The following is a 21,100-nucleotide window of genomic DNA, read 5'->3' on the forward strand; positions in this document are numbered from 1 at the left end:
ATCTGCAATAGCCAACCAGCTTGGTGTGATTAAATCAACTGTGGGAGCGATAATAAGAAAATGGAAGACATACAAGACCACTGATAATCTCCCTCGATCTGGGGCTCCACGCAAGATCTCACCCAGTGGGGTCAAAATGATCACAAGAACGGGGAGCAAAAATCCCAGAACCACACGTGGGGACCTAGTGAATGACCTGCATAGAGCTGGGACCACCGTAACAAAGGTTACCATCAGTAACACACTACGCCGCCAGGGACTCAGATCCTGCAGTGCCAGACGTGTCCCTCTGCTTAAGCCAGTACATGTCTGGGCAAGTCTGAAGTTTGCTAGAGAGCATTTGGATGATCCAGAAGAGTATTGGGAGAATGTCATATGGTCTTATGAAACCAAAGTAGAACTATTTGGTAGAAGCAAAACTTGTCATGTTTGGAGGAGACAGAATGCTGAGTTCCATCCAAAGAACACCATACCTACTGTGAAGCATGGTGGTGGCAACATCATGCTTTAGGGCTGTTTCTCTTCAAAGGGACCAGGACGACTGATCAGCGTACATGAAAGTAAGTATGAATGTGGCCATGTATCGTGAGATTTTGAGTGCAAACCTCTCATGAGCAAGGGCATTGAAGATGAAATGTGGATGAGTCTTTCAGCATGATAATGATCCCAAGCACACTGCCAGGGCAACAAAGGAGTGGCTTCGTAAGAAACATATGAAGGTCCTGGAGTGGCCCCTAGCCAGTCTCCAGATCTCAACCCCATAGAAAACCTTTGGAGGGAGTTGAAAGTCCGTGTTGCCGAGTGACAGGCCCAAAACATCACTGCTCTAGAGGAGATCTGCATGGAGGAATGGGCCAACATACCACAAACAGTGTGTTCCAACCTTGTGAAGACTTACACATAACGTTTGACCTCTGTCATTGCCAACAAAGGATATATTACAAAGTATTGAGATGAACTTTTGTTAATGACCAAATACTTATTTGCCACCATTATTTGCAAAATAAATCTTCCCAAATCAGACGCGGTGATTTCCTGGATTTGTTTTCTCATTGTGACTCTCCTAGTTGTGGTCTACCTATGATGCCAATTACAGGCCTCTCTCATCTTTGTAAGTGGGAGAACTTGCACAATTGGTGGCGGACTAAATACTTTTTTCCCCACTGTATCATAAAAGATATTTAAGTAACGAAGAACCACAACTGGCAACTTCCAGCAATGTGCATGGAGTTTAAGTAAGGTGTGGTCCTGACTCATTGGCCACAACATGGAGCTGATTACACCTTCTCAGCTGCTGGACCCCACACACCACAGGTCCCAGCCATAACAGCATCCTTGGGGTATGTACACACGTTGTGGATTTACTGCGGATCCGCAGCGTTTTTTTTCAGTGCAGAAACGCTGCAGAACCACAAGTGATTTACAGTGCAATGTAAATCAATGGGAAAATAAAAATGCTATGCTAATGGTGGGGAAAATTTTGCACGGAATCTGCAGTGGATTAAACAAAACAACATGTCAATTCTTTGTGCGGATCTGCAGCGTTTCTGCACCCATTCCATTATAGAAAACGCAGGAGTAAAAACACATGAAATCCGTGCAGAAAACGCAGCAAATCCGCAGTAAAAACGCACAAAATCCGCATAAAAAATGTGCAGATTTTAACCTGCGTTTTCTGCCAAGAGATGCAGAATCCACACAGAAAATTCCACAGGCAAATCCGCAATGTGTGCACATAGCCTCTGGTGGACAGCAACTGCGCTGTCTAGTGATATTGCATCTCACATCTCCTCCATTCTAAGGCTAGGTTCACATTGCGTTAGTGGGTGATCGCTAACGGACAGCGTTGCATGGCGAAAATGTCGCAATTAACGCCGTGCAACGGGTCCGTTAGCGCACCCATTGACAGCAATGTAAATTTCGCCTGCAGCGCATCACTAGCGCGTGCCTTTTTCGGCTCGCGCTAGTGATGTGCCGTTCTTCTGTGACGCGCCTCGGACGCTGCTTGCAGCGTCCGCGGCGCGCCCAAGGTCCGTTCCCCGCTCTCGCAGATCGGGGATCTGCGAGAGCGGGGACGTTAACGCGACCCCTGAACGCGGCCCCTAAATAAACATTGCGTTAGCGCAATCCGCTAGCGCTAGCGCTAAACGGATTGCCCTAACGCAATGTGAACCTAGCCTTAGCACCACCCCACCACCTGGCACCTGGTGACAAAAGCGGACGTTATTGGAGCAGGTCCAGGTGGGAATGTAGCAGAAACTTTCTGAACCTTTGACTTCTACAAAGACATTTATTTGATCAATTATGTTCTTTTTTCGACATGTTTTCTTTCACATTTCATCCAGACGTTCCTCCATTGCGATCAAACCTCACAATTCGTGGTCCACCATTACCCATCGGACGCCAATGTACAGAAGTGAATGAATTCCCCAGTAAGTCATGAGCCGAGCGAATGATTTCAAGATGTTGAGAATAAAGCAGATCCATTAATGAGCCTTCAACATCGTGTTAAGAAAACAAGAACAACTGTTAAGGGGAAAAAAAACCTCAGCAGCGCGATGCCAAACAATGCTCATCCGCTGGCGGATTTCAAAGCCTGTTTTCTCTGAAATGTTGCGCTGTGTTTTATCGGAGCAGATCCCATCTGGTGCATAACACAATCCTAATATCCTGCAATAATGAACCCGAGAAGAGCATGAGACTCCATCTACTCTGTGCCAAGTTCAGCTCCAAATTCCCCAATGGGTCCAGTCTCTTTTTCTAGGACTCGTTATGAGCCGCTGGATGCTGAGGAGATTCATGAGAAGGGTGAAGTTTTCTAAACAAAATTTATCATATCAGTAAAATTGTATTATTGCATTTTTGTGCAGAAGAGCAAATCAACTCAATGCAAATGAAATGCAACTCAAATTTTGAGAAATCCACTAAATTTGGCAAATTTCAAACATTTCTAATTCGCTTTCCACAAATCATGTAAATGGATCACTCACCACCTATTTACACATTGCAGAAGATTGTACCTCCCTGACAAGACTCGTATGACCTCTGAGGTATTACATCGCAATGTCTTTCACATAGCCAACCAGGGGGAAACTACAGTATATAAAAGCCTGTGTAAAAGCCAAAGCAGGGAATGCAGCAGCCACTATGTGGAGTCAGGACAGTAAGAGGACATCACTGCTCACAGCATAGCCATGGTCATATGGAAAAAAGGCATAAAACACTAAAAAGACTGTGTGACAGTACAACAGTGAAGAAGATTAGTGTATGAGGGAAAGAAAATAGTACAATACACTTTTTTTCTGGTTAATTGGAGGTTTCCGAGAAGTTTTCAGTCGCTCTCTCTCTCTCTATATAAAAATATACATATTTTTTTCTTTTGGGGTGTCCATGCTGGAGACGTACACCACCTATCTGTATTCTATGCATAGACTGCGCAGCATAGTGTATGTCCTTATGCAGATGCCGTGTACGTGATTTAACGGACATAGACTAATATAATCTCCAAGTTATGGACTACAGCAACTCCTGCAAATATTGAACTGACAGAGCAGTTGCATATAACCCCTTATCTTTGTGTATGATATTGCTATCCTACTTCATCTTAGGATTTTAGCACAATAACATACATGCCAGCTATTAAATCTTATGAGATGACTCTGCTGGCACTGCCTCAGTCAGTACAGCACAGCTAAAAACAAATAAATAAATAAACTGTGTCCAAAACAGAACATAAATAAGTGAGAATGTGTGAACACTGCTCCATTCACAGTCTGACATTGACATGCTACCAGTCTATTTACACAACGGTTAACCTAAAACGAGGGCACTATAAGTCAATGCTTCGCCATCAAAATATATGATATACCAAAAGAAAAATGGACACCAAAGCTAAAAATTATAGTTTATTAAGAACCATTAAAACAGTAGATAACTACACAAATATACTATATGATAAGAAAAAAGTTATTATTAAATAGTAAATAGTAGAAAGGCAACACTAGTGCCGCATAGGTATATATCCTGCTAGGGGACGAAAATAAGAGAAGGGGAAGTGTACCATAACAAAATACACAGTAATTAATATAATATAGTAATATAGATTATTAAGTGGTAACACACAACCAATAAGGCGTCTGACAGCAATACAATAATTGCTAACGAATAACAAGCAGGTAGAGGGGGACAAAGGATGTGCATGTAAATCAGAGAAATGAATAAATAAATAAAGTGCCTCATGCAAAATATAGAATGTCAGCAAAACCCCTATATATTAATATTGGTCACAGCACATATGTGCAGATATACCGGGGAAGGTCCCAAAAGCTGCCATCGATAGAGCTATATACATACTTACAAAGATAGAGAGAAGGCACGCACATGCACATGCAAGGTCCCACCTTGTAACCGTACGCGGAAGGAGGAGCCCCGACGCGCGTTTCGCAAGTATTGCTTCCTCGCCCCCCGAGGAAGCAATACTTGTGAAACGCGCGTCGGGGCTCCTCCTTCCGCGTACGGTTACAAGGTGGGACCTTGCATGTGCATGTGCGTGCCTTCTCTCTATCTTTGTAAGTATGTATATAGCTCTATCGATGGCAGCTTTTGGGACCTTCCCCGGTATATCTGCACATATGTGCTGTGACCAATATTAATATATAGGGGTTTTGCTGACATTCTATATTTTGCATGAGGCACTTTATTTATTTATTCATTTCTCTGATTTACATGCACATCCTTTGTCCCCCTCTACCTGCTTGTTATTCGTTAGCAATTATTGTATTGCTGTCAGACGCCTTATTGGTTGTGTGTTACCACTTAATAATCTATATTACTATATTATATTAATTACTGTGTATTTTGTTATGGTACACTTCCCCTTCTCTTATTTTCGTCCCCTAGCAGGATATATACCTATGCGGCACTAGTGTTGCCTTTCTACTATTTACTATTTAATAATAACTTTTTTCTTATCATATAGTATATTTGTGTAGTTATCTACTGTTTTAATGGTTCTTAATAAACTATAATTTTTAGCTTTGGTGTCCATTTTTCTTTTGGTATATTTACACAACGGACTTGGGGTCGCCCGTTGGAGAAATCGAGGGGATCACTGCAGCCGGACCCCATTATCTGTGGAACAACCCATTAAGAATAACCACACTGTGCAATGTTAATGAATAACCATGTATACTTAGCTCCCAGAATGCGCCGTTCCTCCGATGTCTGTGCTACATGACGTAAGTAATGTTACGTGACCAGAACACAGAGCACGACACATACAGGGCACATACACGGGTCCTATGGGAGGTGCCGGAAGCCTAAAAGTCCAAGCTAGAAGACAGGAGAGAGCCGGCAAATGAGCAGACAGAGAGCTCTGGCGGGAGGTCAGGTGAGAGCCACGTGAGTATAACGTTATCCCCTGCAGACCCTATAAAAAATTCCAGAAAAATGGTGATAAGGATATTGAAGAGATTGGAAATGAGTCTAGAGAATGAGATTTTTTAGCGAAATTCATTAGTGAATTCAATTCACTTTAAACCAATTATGACAGTGTGACTCGACCCTAACGGGTGGTCGGTCAACGGATTTGCAACTCACACACAACGGAATGGAAAAGGTGAAGGGAAGGCCCTAGTGATAGGGAATGAGGGATGGTCACCACCTGAGCTCAGTCTGAGAGCCTGTCCCTGCACTCCGCTAACGCCCTATGTGGGTCCTTCCCCCCGCCGCCATCGCGAACCTAATCCCTAGTGTCACCTGTTTCTGCCCTGGCTAATGCACTGGCCAACAAGGAGCACTAGCATTGCCACTGCAGGTAATACACACAGGGGAAAGTGACCAACACCAAAAGGAAAAAGGAGAAAAAACACCACACTTAGCTTATATGCACCGCTGCAAATCTCCACACCACAGATATCAACAGCAACAGGACTCTTACCACCAAACGTGGTAGACACCAGAGCACTGCTTCTGCTAGGCTGGTCTCCAGAAAGGACCTGTATAACCAACAGTCAGCTGATGCATCAGGTGACCTTTTAAAGGAAGGTGGGAGTAGTCGCCACCCACATCAGCTGACCCAGTAGCACTGCAGTTACACCAGGTTGCCAGTGGGGAAAAAACTGACATTAACCCCCGATGGTCCAAAAGGAAAAAAAGTTTAAACTGAGTGGAACCAGAGCTGCCACAAATCCAAAAATGGATCGTGACACTGATTCAATCATCTCCAGTATTTTAGAGCTCGGAATCCCCTGCTCGCAGCCGTCACTAGGGGGCACTCTCTTATTTAGGACAGCCCCCTTACTGATATCAATGAATGAAAACTGGAAAACTCATCATTTGCATTTACATATTCAGTAAAATCATATTTTTAGATTATTTTTTTTTTGCCATTTTACTTGTTTGCATATTTAATCCAGTGCTGTGTTCGGGGAGACATCAATAGCGCGTAGATGGAGCCGGGCGTTTGATGTGAGATAATAGATGTAATATTTATGTGACACAGACAGGACATGGTACATGTGCAATGAGACTTCCACCGGGTATCATGCAATATTTAGATCACAGCGATGACATGGCTTTTTACTGTTTTTTCATGTAATATTAAAACTGTGATACAACAAAGTCAACTGACGCTAGGGACCAACGCAGAGGAGATGGGGTTTATGGTGCCCATAAAGTAAGTACGGCGTGGTATGTCCAGCGTCCGCTGGTTGGTCTTAGCCTGTCAATATAAGAAATCACAAATGTACTGATCTCATAACCAAAAGTATGTGAACCCCTCTTCCACTATTTAGTGGAAACATGCAGGCTGTCTTCCGAAGAGCGTCAGCTCTTATGGTCAGTTTTTTTTCTGTATATATGTGACGCTAACTACAGAGAATATATTTGGCGGTATTTGCAGCATCTTTCCCACTTTCTTGTGTGCCTTGTTATTTTCCTTTCTTTCCCAGTTTCTCTCATTTTCTTCTGATAATAGAACTGGGCAGAATCTATTTCTTATTTTTCGCTTTGCCCGGAGATTTGCTGAAATGCTACTTTAATAACGTCATTTTAGCAATTGTAGTAACTGCTATATGATATATTGTCTTCACCATGAACATCGCGGCGACCGGAAAATTACTTCCACAAATCACACCTCAGTTTACAAACATTTCCTCTTCGCTGCGTTTAGATACATGTTTGAAGTGGAGGAAAATTCAGATACTTTGTGTCCAAGTCTTTAAGATGTTCATGCCAGAATTCTGCTGTAAACCTCCGTGCAATGTCGATAGATTTTTGTGCAGCTCAAAGATGTGCAAATATTCATTGACTTTGGAGTTTTCATGGTACTCCTGGACAGATTTGCCAAACTGGGCAGAGCTGGAGAGGAAGAGGGAGAGGCAAAACCCAAGCAACAAATGAGCAGAGTCTGGAAGGAAGAGGGAGCGGTGAAACCTAAGTAACAACTGGGCAGAGCCGAGGAGGAAGAGGGAGTGGTGAAACCTAAGTAACAACTGGGCAGAGCCTGGGAGGAAGAGGGAGTGGTGAAACCTAAGTAACAACTGGGCAGAGCCTGGGAGGAAGAGGGAGCGGTGAAACCTAAGCAACAACTGGGCAGAGCCTGGGAGGAAGAGGGAGCGGTGAAACCTAAGCAACAACTGGGCAGAGCCAAGGAGGAGGACGGATAGGTGAAACCTAAGTAACAACTGGGCAGAGCCTGGGAGAAAGAGGGAGCGGTGAAACCTAAGTAACAACTGGGCAGAGCCTGGGAGGAAGAGGGAGCGGTGAAACCTAAGTAACAACTGGGCAGAGCTGAGGAGGAAGAGGGAGCGGTGAAACCTAAGTAACAACTGGGCAGAGCCTGGGAGGAAGAGGGAGCGGTGAAACATAAGTAACAACTGGGCAGAGCCGAGGAGGAAGAGGGAGCGGTGAAACCTAAGCAACAACCGGGCAGAGCCAAGGAGGAAGAGGGAGCGGTGAAACCTAAGTAACAACTGGGCAGAGCCGAGGAGGAAGAGGGAGCGGTGAAACCTAAGCAACAACTGGGCAGAGCCGAGGAGGAAGAGGTAGCGGTGAAACCTAAGTAACAACTGGGCAGAGCCTGGGAGGAAGAGGGAGAGGCGAAAGCCAAACAACAACTGGGCAGAGCCAGTGAGGAAGAGGGAGAGGCGAAACCCAAGCAACAACTGGGCAGAGCCAGTGAGGAAGAGGGAGCGGTGAAACTTAAGCAACAATGGGGCAGAGCCTGGAAGGAAGAGGAAGCGGTGAAACTTAAGCAACAACTGGGCAGAGCCTCAGAGGAAGATGGAGTGGTGAAACCTAAGCAACAACTGAGCAGAGTCTGGAAGGAAGAGGGAGCGGTGAAACCTAAGCAACAACTGAGCAGAGCCTGGGAGGAAGAGGCAAAAGCCAAACAACAACTGGGAAGAGCAAGGGAGGAAGAGGGAGCGGTGAAACCTGAGCAACAACTGGGCAGAGCCTGGGAGAAAGAGGGAGAGGTAAAAGCTAAACAACAACTGGGCAGTGCAAGGGAGGAAGAGGGAGCAGTGAAATCTAAGTAACAACTGGGCAGTGCCGAGGTGGAAAAGGGAGTGGTGAAACCAAAGCAACAACTGGGCAGAGCCGAGGAGGAAGAGGGAGCAGTGAAACCTAAGCAACAACTGGGCAGAGCCTGGGAGGAAGAGGGAGAGGCAAAAGCCAAACAACAACTGGGCAGAGCCGAGGAGGAAGAGGGAGAGGCAAAAGCCAAACAACAACTGGGCAGAGCCTGGGAGAAAGAGGGAGCGGTGAAACCTAAGTAACAACTGGGCAGAGCCTGGGAGGAAGAGGGAGCGGTGAAACCTAAGTAACAACTGGGCAGAGCTGAGGAGGAAGAGGGAGCGGTGAAACCTAAGTAACAACTGGGCAGAGCCTGGGAGGAAGAGGGAGCGGTGAAACATAAGTAACAACTGGGCAGAGCCGAGGAGGAAGAGGGAGCGGTGAAACCTAAGCAACAACCGGGCAGAGCCAAGGAGGAAGAGGGAGCGGTGAAACCTAAGTAACAACTGGGCAGAGCCGAGGAGGAAGAGGGAGCGGTGAAACCTAAGCAACAACTGGGCAGAGCCGAGGAGGAAGAGGTAGCGGTGAAACCTAAGTAACAACTGGGCAGAGCCTGGGAGGAAGAGGGAGAGGCGAAAGCCAAACAACAACTGGGCAGAGCCAGTGAGGAAGAGGGAGAGGCGAAACCCAAGCAACAACTGGGCAGAGCCAGTGAGGAAGAGGGAGCGGTGAAACTTAAGCAACAATGGGGCAGAGCCTGGAAGGAAGAGGAAGCGGTGAAACTTAAGCAACAACTGGGCAGAGCCTCAGAGGAAGATGGAGTGGTGAAACCTAAGCAACAACTGAGCAGAGTCTGGAAGGAAGAGGGAGCGGTGAAACCTAAGCAACAACTGAGCAGAGCCTGGGAGGAAGAGGCAAAAGCCAAACAACAACTGGGAAGAGCAAGGGAGGAAGAGGGAGCGGTGAAACCTGAGCAACAACTGGGCAGAGCCTGGGAGAAAGAGGGAGAGGTAAAAGCTAAACAACAACTGGGCAGTGCAAGGGAGGAAGAGGGAGCAGTGAAATCTAAGTAACAACTGGGCAGTGCCGAGGTGGAAAAGGGAGTGGTGAAACCAAAGCAACAACTGGGCAGAGCCGAGGAGGAAGAGGGAGCAGTGAAACCTAAGCAACAACTGGGCAGAGCCTGGGAGGAAGAGGGAGAGGCAAAAGCCAAACAACAACTGGGCAGAGCCGAGGAGGAAGAGGGAGAGGCAAAAGCCAAACAACAACTGGGCAGAGCCGAGGAGGAAGAGGGAGAGGCAAAAGCCAAACAACAACTGGGCAGAGCAAGGGAGGAAGAGGGAGCAGTGAAATCTAAGTAACAACTGGGCAGTGCCGAGGTGGAAAAGGGAGTGGTGAAACCAAAGCAACAACTGGGCAGAGCCTGGGAGGAAGAGGGAGAGGCAAAAGCCAAACAACCACTGGGCAGAGCTGGGGAGGAAAAGGGAGCGGCAAAATTCAAGCAACAACTGGGCAGAGCCTGGGAGGAAGAGGGAGCGGTGAAACCCAAGCAACAACTGGTAGATTAAGGAGACAAGAAAAGCGCAAATAGGGTCTTATCCTTCGCATTATTTGCAGTTATTAACAAGGAGCTGCTCACCTGGTGGTATAAAGCAAAAGCATGTATATATCAGCTGCTGCCGATCCACGGGTCACCAACGTGACCTTCTCAGAGACGTTATAAATGGATAGGTTGTGCATTAAATCCGCAATGCCATAATGATACAAATTCAGACATAATGAAAAAGCTCTGGTGGTTTATTCAACACGTTTCAAGGTCTATATCACCTCATCATCAGGATATTACTTTGTGGTAATTTCCTGATGAAGAGGTGATATAGACCTTGAAATGCGTTGAATAAACCACCAGAGTTTTTTCATTGTGTCTGAATTTGTATCATTATGGCATCGCGGATTTATTGCACAAACTATCCAAGAAAGAGGGAGCGGTGAAACCCATGCAACAACTGGCCAGAGCCAGGGAGGAAGAGGGAGCAGCGAAACCCAAGCAACAACTGGGCAGAGCCGGGGAGGAAGAGGGAGCGGTGAAACCCAAGCAACAACTGGGCAGAGCCGGGGAGGAACAGGGAGCAGCAAAACCCAAGCAACAACTGGGTAGAGCCGGGGAGGAAGAGGGAGAGATGAAACCCAAGCAACAAATTCATCAATATTTTCAGTTTGTTGATGTTGATTTATTCAGTTTGTTGATTTGTTCAGTTTTAGAGTGATGTTAATTACTGGAGTGCCATTTTTTGCTCTGGCATATGCTGATTGTACCTAATTCATCAAGAATTCCAGTAAGCAAAAAAACTTCACATAAAGTCAGTTTAGTTTCCTTTCTTTTGGATGGAGCAAGTAATGTCCACCAGAATAATGGAAGTCCAGGTAACAACTCTGCTGCATAAAATCCACAAAGCTTTATTATAACATACTGATAAAAACAGCCCCACAGACGCACAGATCAAATCATGGCTGATTAAGAACATCTTGTTCGAAATGGGTTGGCAGATCCATTATTCCATTGGACATCAATTCATTAAAAGGTGTGTGCATCTTAATGAATTTGGCACATGTTAAACAGTACAATCATCATAAAAGGGGTCGTCCACTGTCAGGACTAGGTAAAATACCTAAAATAACAAATTCCGCATCTACAAACCCTTTCTGGTTCCAACGCTGTCTCCTGACGCTCCCCCGGTGCCAGTCATTTGGCTGCAGGCAGCGGTGATGACATATCAACAATGTGCATCCCCACAAGAGCCAATCTCAGAGCTCCGCTGGTGTACTGGGGTTCACGGCACGCGCTGCTGAGCTCCATGCCAACTATAGCATTGCAATTTTAAATTATAGCAAATGTGTCAAGTTGCATGTGGCCCTCCCCTTTGTGCAAAAAAGAGAAAAGTTGTGTGACCAGCCGTGAAAATTTTAAAAGTCATGAATAAGGGTGCTCGTATGACAAACGCCCTAATTTGTCATTTTTTTAATGCCAGAAAGTATCATAAATGCTCTTATAAACGTCTCCCTATTTTTCTAAGACTTTTTTTTTTTTTTTTTTTAGAAAAGAGATGCACCAAAGCATAGCCATTTTTGTAAAATACATTTGTATTAAAACATTTTTTTACATTTGTTTTGTTATTTTGTAACAATTATTTAATATTACATTACAAAATAACTGCCGTCTAAGATACAATATTTCCAGGAGGAGGATATTTTTAAGGAGAGACACGCCCACGAGGAGCTATTTTTATGCATTTTTATTTATTTATTTATTTTTATGCTTTTTTTAATGTATCGATAATTTAAGGGTATAATCCTACAAAAAAAAACTGTAAAGCCAAGTTATAGATTGGACAGTATAAGTAAAGAAGAAGAACAGAGAAGTGATCTTTTTTTATCTACAGGGCAGTAAGGTGACTTTTTGCTGTGGTCAGGGGTATTGGTATGCAGGTCAGCCGCAGCGACAATATGTGCAAAGATCATAAGTGTCAGGAGTGAGTGATATCCATTTGCTCTCCTTATGTTTCATGATGGTTTAGGACCAGATTTATTATTGGCGCAGTGCAGCTATTAACTTCTGCAGTTCTCGTGTATTTACCGGTCGGAAACCTATTACTTAGGTGCTTAGAACGGAATAGACTCAAGATTTTGTTTTTCTCACTCCAGTATTTTTGTGTGACCCTAAAGGACAGTTCCGCCATTACTAAAAACTCTATTAAGCGTCGCATGAATAGTTATACCAACTCCGCAAAGAGCATTTATCTAGGATCTGGCTCTGATGAAAGTCAGAATTAAATCTCTGCAGGCAAGAAAACCAGAACCTGTGACCAGTATAATATCCAGCAAAGCTGCTGGCTTCTTGTCTAAGACCATGACCCCAGAGTGCACCCAGGGCCAGAATATAGGGAGGACAATAGAGGCAATAGTGGTTCCCACCGTCTACAACCCTCCACCGCTCTCTGTAGCACCATTTTTTATTGGCCAAGATATGGTGGTATTTTACAGCATGATCTGGGAAAGTTATCATTTGAATTGAGCAAATTAAATTAACATCAAAGATTCCTCTTGATACATTCTCCGACTTCTGTACTTTTGTGTTATTGAATTATTTGTTTTTGAAGAAACATGCTGCTATCCCAATATTTGCTAGGGCATCCCACCTGCAACACCCAATGGGTTCAATTTATTGGCTTTACATCTGCTGTCTGACGACGCACAGTTGTTTAAAAATTTGAAATATTGTTGGTGTTTTTTTACAACGGCCCCGTCATATTTCCAAAAATTGGTTAGGACTTAGTGCAAGGCGCCATGGATAGAGACTGCTGTAACTAAAAATTGGTGCCCATCAGCGTCAATCTCCGACAGCTCAAAATGCCAAAATTTTGGATTGTGAATGATGCATGAACAGCCAAGGAGATGCCTCCTAAAAAATATGGCAGATTTTACCTTGGGTTAAGACTAGATTATGGAACATCGGTCTTAGTCTTAAGGAATTTTCCATTGGTCTTCATAGACATTAATCCAGAAGTGTCCAAACTACAACCTGAGTGAGTGGGGGTTGGAAAACCAAGATCAACTTACTGACACCCTTCAATGTCTAATGGATAATAGTGATGCATTTTGGGAGCTGAGATCTGTGTTATTGGTCATTCTGTTACTCCCCTGTCCCAGCTGCCTTGCTCCCTTCACCTTTGGTCCACTTTGATCATCCAAAGCCTTTTAATTTCAGCTCGGGCACTCAGGTGTTGCCTGACAATTCACGATATGGTCAGCACCTAAGTACTATGTGCTTTTGTAGGTGTTGGCCTCATCTATGTCCAGACTTGCTTCAGTCAGCTGACTTGTACTTTCTGCAATGCCTGTCTACATCTCAGCATTCTACTTCTACTAGTAGCTTAGCCCAGTAAATCCCCTAGCTATTGCTGCTTAATTCTGCTGAATCTGGCTATATGTTGCAAAATCAGTTCTATTAGCAAGATTATTCAATTCCTTTCGGCAAGTTCCTGATTGCATATACATCTCTACTATTCCTGTGGTCAGTCATTTAATTGCTGCAAGTTCCTGATTGCATAAACATCTCTACTATTCCTGTGGTTAACCATTTAACTGCTGCAAGTTCCTGATCGCATATAGACTGGTACTATTCCTGTGGTAAACTATGTAACTGCTGCAAGTTCCTAATTGCATATACATATTTACAATTCCTGTGGTCAACCATTTCATTGCTGCAAGTTCCTGATTGCATATACATCTCTACTATTCCTGTGGTCAACCATTTAACAGCAGCAAGTTCATGATTGCATATAGATCTGTACTATTCATGTGGTCAACTATTTAACTGCTGCAAGGTCCTAATTGCATATACATCTCTACTATTCCTGTGGTCAACCATTTAATTGCTGCAAGCTCCTGATTGCATATACATCTCTACTATTCCTGTGGTCAACCATTCAACTGCTGCAAGTTCCTAATTGCATATAAATCTGTGCTATTCCTGTGGTCAACCATGTAACTGCAGCAAGATCCTGATTGCATATATCTGTACTATTCATGTGGTCAACCATTTAATTGCTGCAAGTTCCTGATTGCATATACATCTCTACTATTCCTGTGGTCAACCATTTAACTGCAACAAGTTCTTGATTGCATATAGATCTGTACTATTCCTGTAGTCAACTATTTAATTGCTGCAAGTTCCTGATTTCATATGCATCTCTACTATGCACTATGCCTGTGGTCAACCATCTAACAGCGGCAAGTTCCTGATTGCATATAGATCTGTACTATTCCTGTGGTCAACCATTTAACTGCTGCAAGTTCCTGATCGCTTCTACATCTGTACTATTCCTGTGGTCAACTATTTAACTACTGCAAGATCCTGATTGCATATAAATCTGTACTATTCCTGTGGTCAGCCATTTAACTGCTGCAAGTTCCTGATTGCATATAGATCTGTACTATTCATGTGGTCAACTATTTAACTGCTGCAAGGTCCTAATTGCATTTACATCTCTACCATTCCTGCGGTCAACCATTTAATTGCTGCAAGCTCCTGATTGCATATACATCTTTACTATTCCTGTGTTCAACCATTTAACTGCTGCAAGTTCCTGATTGCATACAGATCTGTACTATTCCTGTGGACAACCATATAAGTATTGCAATTTTCTGTATTTAACAACCCTTCAGCTATATCTACTGCTTCCAAATTCACTTGCCCATTTGCTATTCTTCATACCCTGCTGACCTGGTCCTTGCTGATCTCCACGCTGTCCATTTTTGTTGCTTCACTTCTTCAAGTCCATTCTGCTCACACTCAGAATGCACCCAGCTGAGTCTATAACAGTTGTACTATCTACAATTTTCAAGGACCATGTCCATGGTTTAGACTTAGGTTTAATTTAGAAGATACCTTTATTTATATAAAGTTCAGTTCTCCTTTATTGACATAGCCTTATATAACTTTTGGCAAATATTGGTTGTCCATTCATCATATCTCAGACAGCAGATCTTGCTCTTTCCTACCCGCTTTTGTGGCGATAGGGTCATAGGTACTAGTCATGTCCTCCCACAAGACGTTCAGAATTAAGAGCAGAACAGAGCAGAAACAGAACAGACTAATCCCACAGTGGATTAGAATAAAGACTGGCAATAAGATCAGGTACAACTCCAAGAGGAAACATTGGAGAAGGACTAAGCTTGGTCTTTAAAGAATAGGGACCCACATTCTGGTTCCTTGTGAAGACCTGATAGCATCTTATTATACAGCTATCATTTTGTTAGAAGTATCTATGCACAACGTGTAGTAATTCTAGATGTGCAAAAAATATTATTACCATTTTCATGAATGGTTCTGAATGGCACCAGTTACCCAAATATATATCAAGAACACTATAAGAACTCACCCAAACCCATAACGACATAAGAAGATTCTAATTTCCTAGATGGAAAGTGGAGCCTATGGCTCCTTCATGATTACAATGTAGTCAATGAGCTAATCATCATGAATTACAGACATTCTTGGAAGAGAGTCCGAACATGAACTATTCCGAGCTGAAACCCCAAAAAGCCATTTCCTCTGTTGGTTGGTGCCGGGACTCGGCCCATCTCTGGTGCCCTCTGTAGAGTTCTTCTCTGCAATTATTGATGGCCACAGTTGTGAAAGTGATTCGACTCAAAGTCCTAAAAGTGCCCGGCCAAACTCCAACTGCATGGGTTCAGCCATTGTGTTATTCATGCCCGCGCCGTAGAAGAAGCTTTGATTCACTGCTGCTAAAAGGCGAATTATAAAAAGAATCTGTCGGCATCAAATTAAAAGTAAAATTGTGTTAATGAGAAAATCCATAGCCGGTTAAGTCATGAAAAATGGATTTGGCATTAAGAAAGGGACGAGTGTATTAGATTACTATGAAGTGGAACATTCAGAGCAGCCAATAATCGTCGCCTCTTCCTCTCGTAAATGAGTAAACTTGTTCATGCATTTTAGAAGATATTAGAAAGACGGGAAGAGACACAAGCTGGAAAAGAACCGAAGTAAACACTCCTCATCTCAGAAAAGATGGCCAAGGGGCGTAACGTGAAAATCAGGGGCCCCAATCTAACACAGGGTCCCCATCAACCAGGTGCCATTTATAAAATTGGTGTCATCTTAGGGGTCCACTCCTAATCCATTACCGGTTATGACATATGCCCAATGACATCTGGAATTTTGATGATGGAGCAGACACAGAGTGGACATTGGTTACGTCACCAGCATCTGGGCCAACAAGAGGAATCATCTTTACCTAAATTATGGGACTCCACATATTGTCTTTGTTCTGACCTGTCCTAAAAACAAATGGGTATTTGTTGCCTACTTGGTCCCACATTCCCATGTGGTCAATTCTGGACATACGGGGTTCTGTACACGGATGTTTCAGGCTGTAAGGGATGGGAAGCCATTTGATAGCATGCTACATTCGCTTTTGTGCTCTAACTACTCTTCGCTGCCTGGTATCTGTCACACGTTCTTCTTCACACGCACATGCGGCAAATAGAGCAATACTATATGTCATCTGTGAACCTTACTTCCTCCGGCTTTTTCATAGCATGTGTTTCGATACTATACTTTATGCACTTTTGTGCTTTAACCCTTTTTTCGCATGGTATATGTCACATGTTATTCTTCTCTGGTATATGCGGTCATTGAAGTACTACTGCAAGCCATTTCTTTATTATATCTGAGATTCTTGGATCCCCTTCTCCTTTTTGTTATATATGGTGCTGTCATTATTTATCTATATGCGGTGGAATAAACCAATAATCAATACCAAGTGAGGATTTTTCATCTTTTATTGGATACATTCCTTTTGCCGGCATCTCTCTTATTTATTTAGACTTGGGGACTTTTTGTACTCCTGGCCTTTGTCATCTATACTAGGGTCTTTGTACCATCATGTCTCACGGGTTCCACATAAACACCTCTGGAGCCCATTTCCTTGGATATTTTCCTCCTAGCATAAGACACCAACAAAGGTTATAACATAATTACGTCGTGTTCACACCTTACCTCGCAATCATATCCTTTTGATTGGCTCCATATTAGCATTGCTGCACTCCCTCTATATATGAGGAACCATCACTGGTAACTTGATAACAACGCCGTTACAGAGCGTGGTCTTCCCTTCACTCAGTCCTCAAACTCATCTTATGGGGTCCATACTAACCTCGCTGGACTCCTTCTATGTATGAGGAACCAAACCTGATACATCACTGGTAACTTGATAACAACGCCGTTACAGAGCGTGGTCTTCCCTTCACTCAGTCCTCAAACTCATCTTATGGGGTCCATGCTAACCTCGCTGGACTCCTTCTATGTATGAGGAACCAAACCTGATACATCACTGGTAACTTGATAACAGTGCTGTTACAGAATGTGGTCTTCCCTTCACTCAGTCCTCAAACTCATCTTATGGGGTCCATACTAACCTCGCTGGACTCCTTCTAAACTTAGAATTATATGTATCATCATCAGGTATTTTAATTAGGTATATTCTTCTTTTTTTCCCTCTTCCTTAAATATTTTCTACCACTCGGTCCCTTATGAATTGGTGGTTCCCTACATAATATTTGATTTGTCTCCGTTTGACATTCTTGCCGGCGATTACAGCATGGACATACACAATTGCCCTTAACTTACCGATTTTTTTAAACTATGCATGCGCGAGGACATTTACTTCCGGTTCTGTGCGCTCAGCGTTCCGCACATTTCTGGACAGGAGATGCCGCGGTGGTCTGTTGCTAGGTACGCCCATTGCTGGACATGCCTCCCCTTGCTTGGCCAATCGTGTGGGCGCCACCCACCGGTAAACTCTGCCCTCATTAGGCATTGCTCTATATTATATTAAACTAATCCCACATAATTCCAGTGGGAAGGAAGAAGAGATCCCAATATTAAAAACATATGTTTATTGATATCAATTTAAAAGATCACAAATTTAAAAAAGCATAAATACCATAGGGGACACCAGAAGATCCGGAAAAAATTAGCATACCATACTCATAAATCAAAAATATTATCAGTGGTTAGGTACTATTAGGATTATGGCTCAATAGCTTAATGGTTTAGATGGCTCCAAGGGGAAAGGATAGCGGTATCAAATAAACTCATCTATCTATAGTGGTGATGTACACAGTGGTAACATCACCTAATATACAAAGCCCAAAGCCCACTAGGGTACACACATAGGAACCAATATATATCAAAAGAACCACTGATACAATAAGATATAGAACCGGTGGTATTACCTCGTGCTGCTGGCGTCCCCTCACCCCGACGCGCGTTTCGCCTCCTGCTTCTTCCGGGTCCCACATTCCCATGTGGTCAATTCTGGACATACGGGGTTCTGTACACGGATGTTTCAGGCTGTAAGGGATGGGAAGCCATTTGATACCATGCTACATTCGCTTTTGTGCTCTAACTACTCTTCGCTGCCTGGTATCTGTCACACGTTCTTCTTCACACGCACATGCGGCAAATAGAGCAATACTATATGTCATCTGTGAACTTTACTTCCTCCGGCTTTTTCATAGCATGTGTTTCGATACTATACTTTATGCACTTTTGTGCTTTAACCCTTTTTTCGCATGGTATATGTCACATGTTATTCTTCTCTGGTATATGCGGTCATTGAAGTACTACTGCAAGCCATTTCTTTATTATATCTGAGATTCTTGGATCCCCTTCTCCTTTTTGTTATATATGGTGCTGTCATTATTTATCTATATGCGGTGGAATAAACCAATAATCAATACCAAGTGAGGATTTTTCATCTTTTATTGGATACATTCCTTTTGCCGGCATCTCTCTTATTTATTTAGACTTGGGGACTTTTTGTACTCCTGGCCTTTGTCATCTATACTAGGGTCTTTGTACCATCATGTCTCACGGGTTCCACATAAACACCTCTGGAGCCCATTTCCTTGGATATTTTCCTCCTAGCATAAGACACCAACAAAGGTTATAACATAATTACGTCGTGTTCACACCTTACCTCGCAATCATATCCTTTTGATTGGCTCCATATTAGCATTGCTGCACTCCCTCTATATATGAGGAACCATCACTGGTAACTTGATAACAACGCCGTTACAGAGCGTGGTCTTCCCTTCACTCAGTCCTCAAACTCATCTTATGGGGTCCATGCTAACCTCGCTGGACTCCTTCTATGTATGAGGAACCAAACCTGATACATCACTGGTAACTTGATAACAGTGCTGTTACAGAATGTGGTCTTCCCTTCACTCAGTCCTCAAACTCATCTTATGGGGTCCATACTAACCTCGCTGGACTCCTTCTAAACTTAGAATTATATGTATCATCATCAGGTATTTTAATTAGGTATATTCTTCTTTTTTTCCCTCTTCCTTAAATATTTTCTACCACTCGGTCCCTTATGAATTGGTGGTTCCCTACATAATATTTGATTTGTCTCCGTTTGACATTCTTGCCGGCGATTACAGCATGGACATACACAATTGCCCTTAACTTACCGATTTTTTTAAACTATGCATGCGCGAGGACATTTACTTCCGGTTCTGTGCGCTCAGCGTTCCGCACATTTCTGGACAGGAGATGCCGCGGTGGTCTGTTGCTAGGTACGCCCATTGCTGGACATGCCTCCCCTTGCTTGGCCAATCGTGTGGGCGCCACCCACCGGTAAACTCTGCCCTCATTAGGCATTGCTCTATATTATATTAAACTAATCCCACATAATTCCAGTGGGAAGGAAGAAGAGATCCCAATATTAAAAACATATGTTTATTGATATCAATTTAAAAGATCACAAATTTAAAAAAGCATAAATACCATAGGGGACACCAGAAGATCCGGAAAAAATTAGCATACCATACTCATAAATCAAAAATATTATCAGTGGTTAGGTACTATTAGGATTATGGCTCAATAGCTTAATGGTTTAGATGGCTCCAAGGGGAAAGGATAGCGGTATCAAATAAACTCATCTATCTATAGTGGTGATGTACACAGTGGTAACATCACCTAATATACAAAGCCCAAAGCCCACTAGGGTACACACATAGGAACCAATATATATCAAAAGAACCACTGATACAATAAGATATAGAACCGGTGGTATTACCTCGTGCTGCTGGCGTCCCCTCACCCCGACGCGCGTTTCGCCTCCTGCTTCTTCCGGGTCCCACATTCCCATGTGGTCAATTCTGGACATACGGGGTTCTGTACACGGATGTTTCAGGCTGTAAGGGATGGGAAGCCATTTGATACCATGCTACATTCGCTTTTGTGCTCTAACTACTCTTCGCTGCCTGGTATCTGTCACACGTTCTTCTTCACACGCACATGCGGCAAATAGAGCAATACTATATGTCATCTGTGAACTTTACTTCCTCCGGCTTTTTCATAGCATGTGTTTCGATACTATACTTTATGCACTTTTGTGCTTTAACCCTTTTTTCGCATGGTATATGTCACATGTTATTCTTCTCTGGTATATGCGGTCATTGAAGTACTACTGCAAGCCATTTCTTTATTATATCTGAGATTCTTGGATCCCCTTCTCCTTTTTGTTATATATGGTGCTGTCATTATTTATCTATATGCGGTGGAATAAACCAATAATCAATACCAAGTGAGGATTTTTCATCTTTTATTGGATACATTCCTTTTGCCGGCATCTCTCTTATTTATTTAGACTTGGGGACTTTTTGTACTCCTGGCCTTTGTCATCTATACTAGGGTCTTTGTACCATCATGTCTCACGGGTTCCACATAAACACCTCTGGAGCCCATTTCCTTGGATATTTTCCTCCTAGCATAAGACACCAACAAAGGTTATAACATAATTACGTCGTGTTCACACCTTACCTCGCAATCATATCCTTTTGATTGGCTCCATATTAGCATTGCTGCACTCCCTCTATATATGAGGAACCATCACTGGTAACTTGATAACAACGCCGTTACAGAGCGTGGTCTTCCCTTCACTCAGTCCTCAAACTCATCTTATGGGGTCCATGCTAACCTCGC

At 43.3% G+C, this 21,100-nt stretch overlaps 1 protein-coding gene and 1 pseudogene across 4 annotated transcripts in view; one reads left to right on the forward strand and one right to left on the reverse strand.

Moving 5' to 3' along the window:
• Window positions 1-21,100, reverse strand: part of LRFN2 (leucine rich repeat and fibronectin type III domain containing 2) — a 579,865-nt gene that overhangs the window by 472,427 nt on the left and 86,338 nt on the right. The window lies entirely within an intron of this gene.
• On the forward strand, window positions 11,315-15,263 carry LOC143809027 (large ribosomal subunit protein eL39 pseudogene; annotated as a pseudogene). The gene has a single exon (XR_013222031.1). The product of XR_013222031.1 is annotated as a large ribosomal subunit protein eL39 pseudogene (transcript).

Source organism: Ranitomeya variabilis, chromosome 2 (genome assembly GCF_051348905.1).
Source record: "Ranitomeya variabilis isolate aRanVar5 chromosome 2, aRanVar5.hap1, whole genome shotgun sequence".
NCBI classification, from domain to species: domain Eukaryota; kingdom Metazoa; phylum Chordata; class Amphibia; order Anura; family Dendrobatidae; genus Ranitomeya; species Ranitomeya variabilis.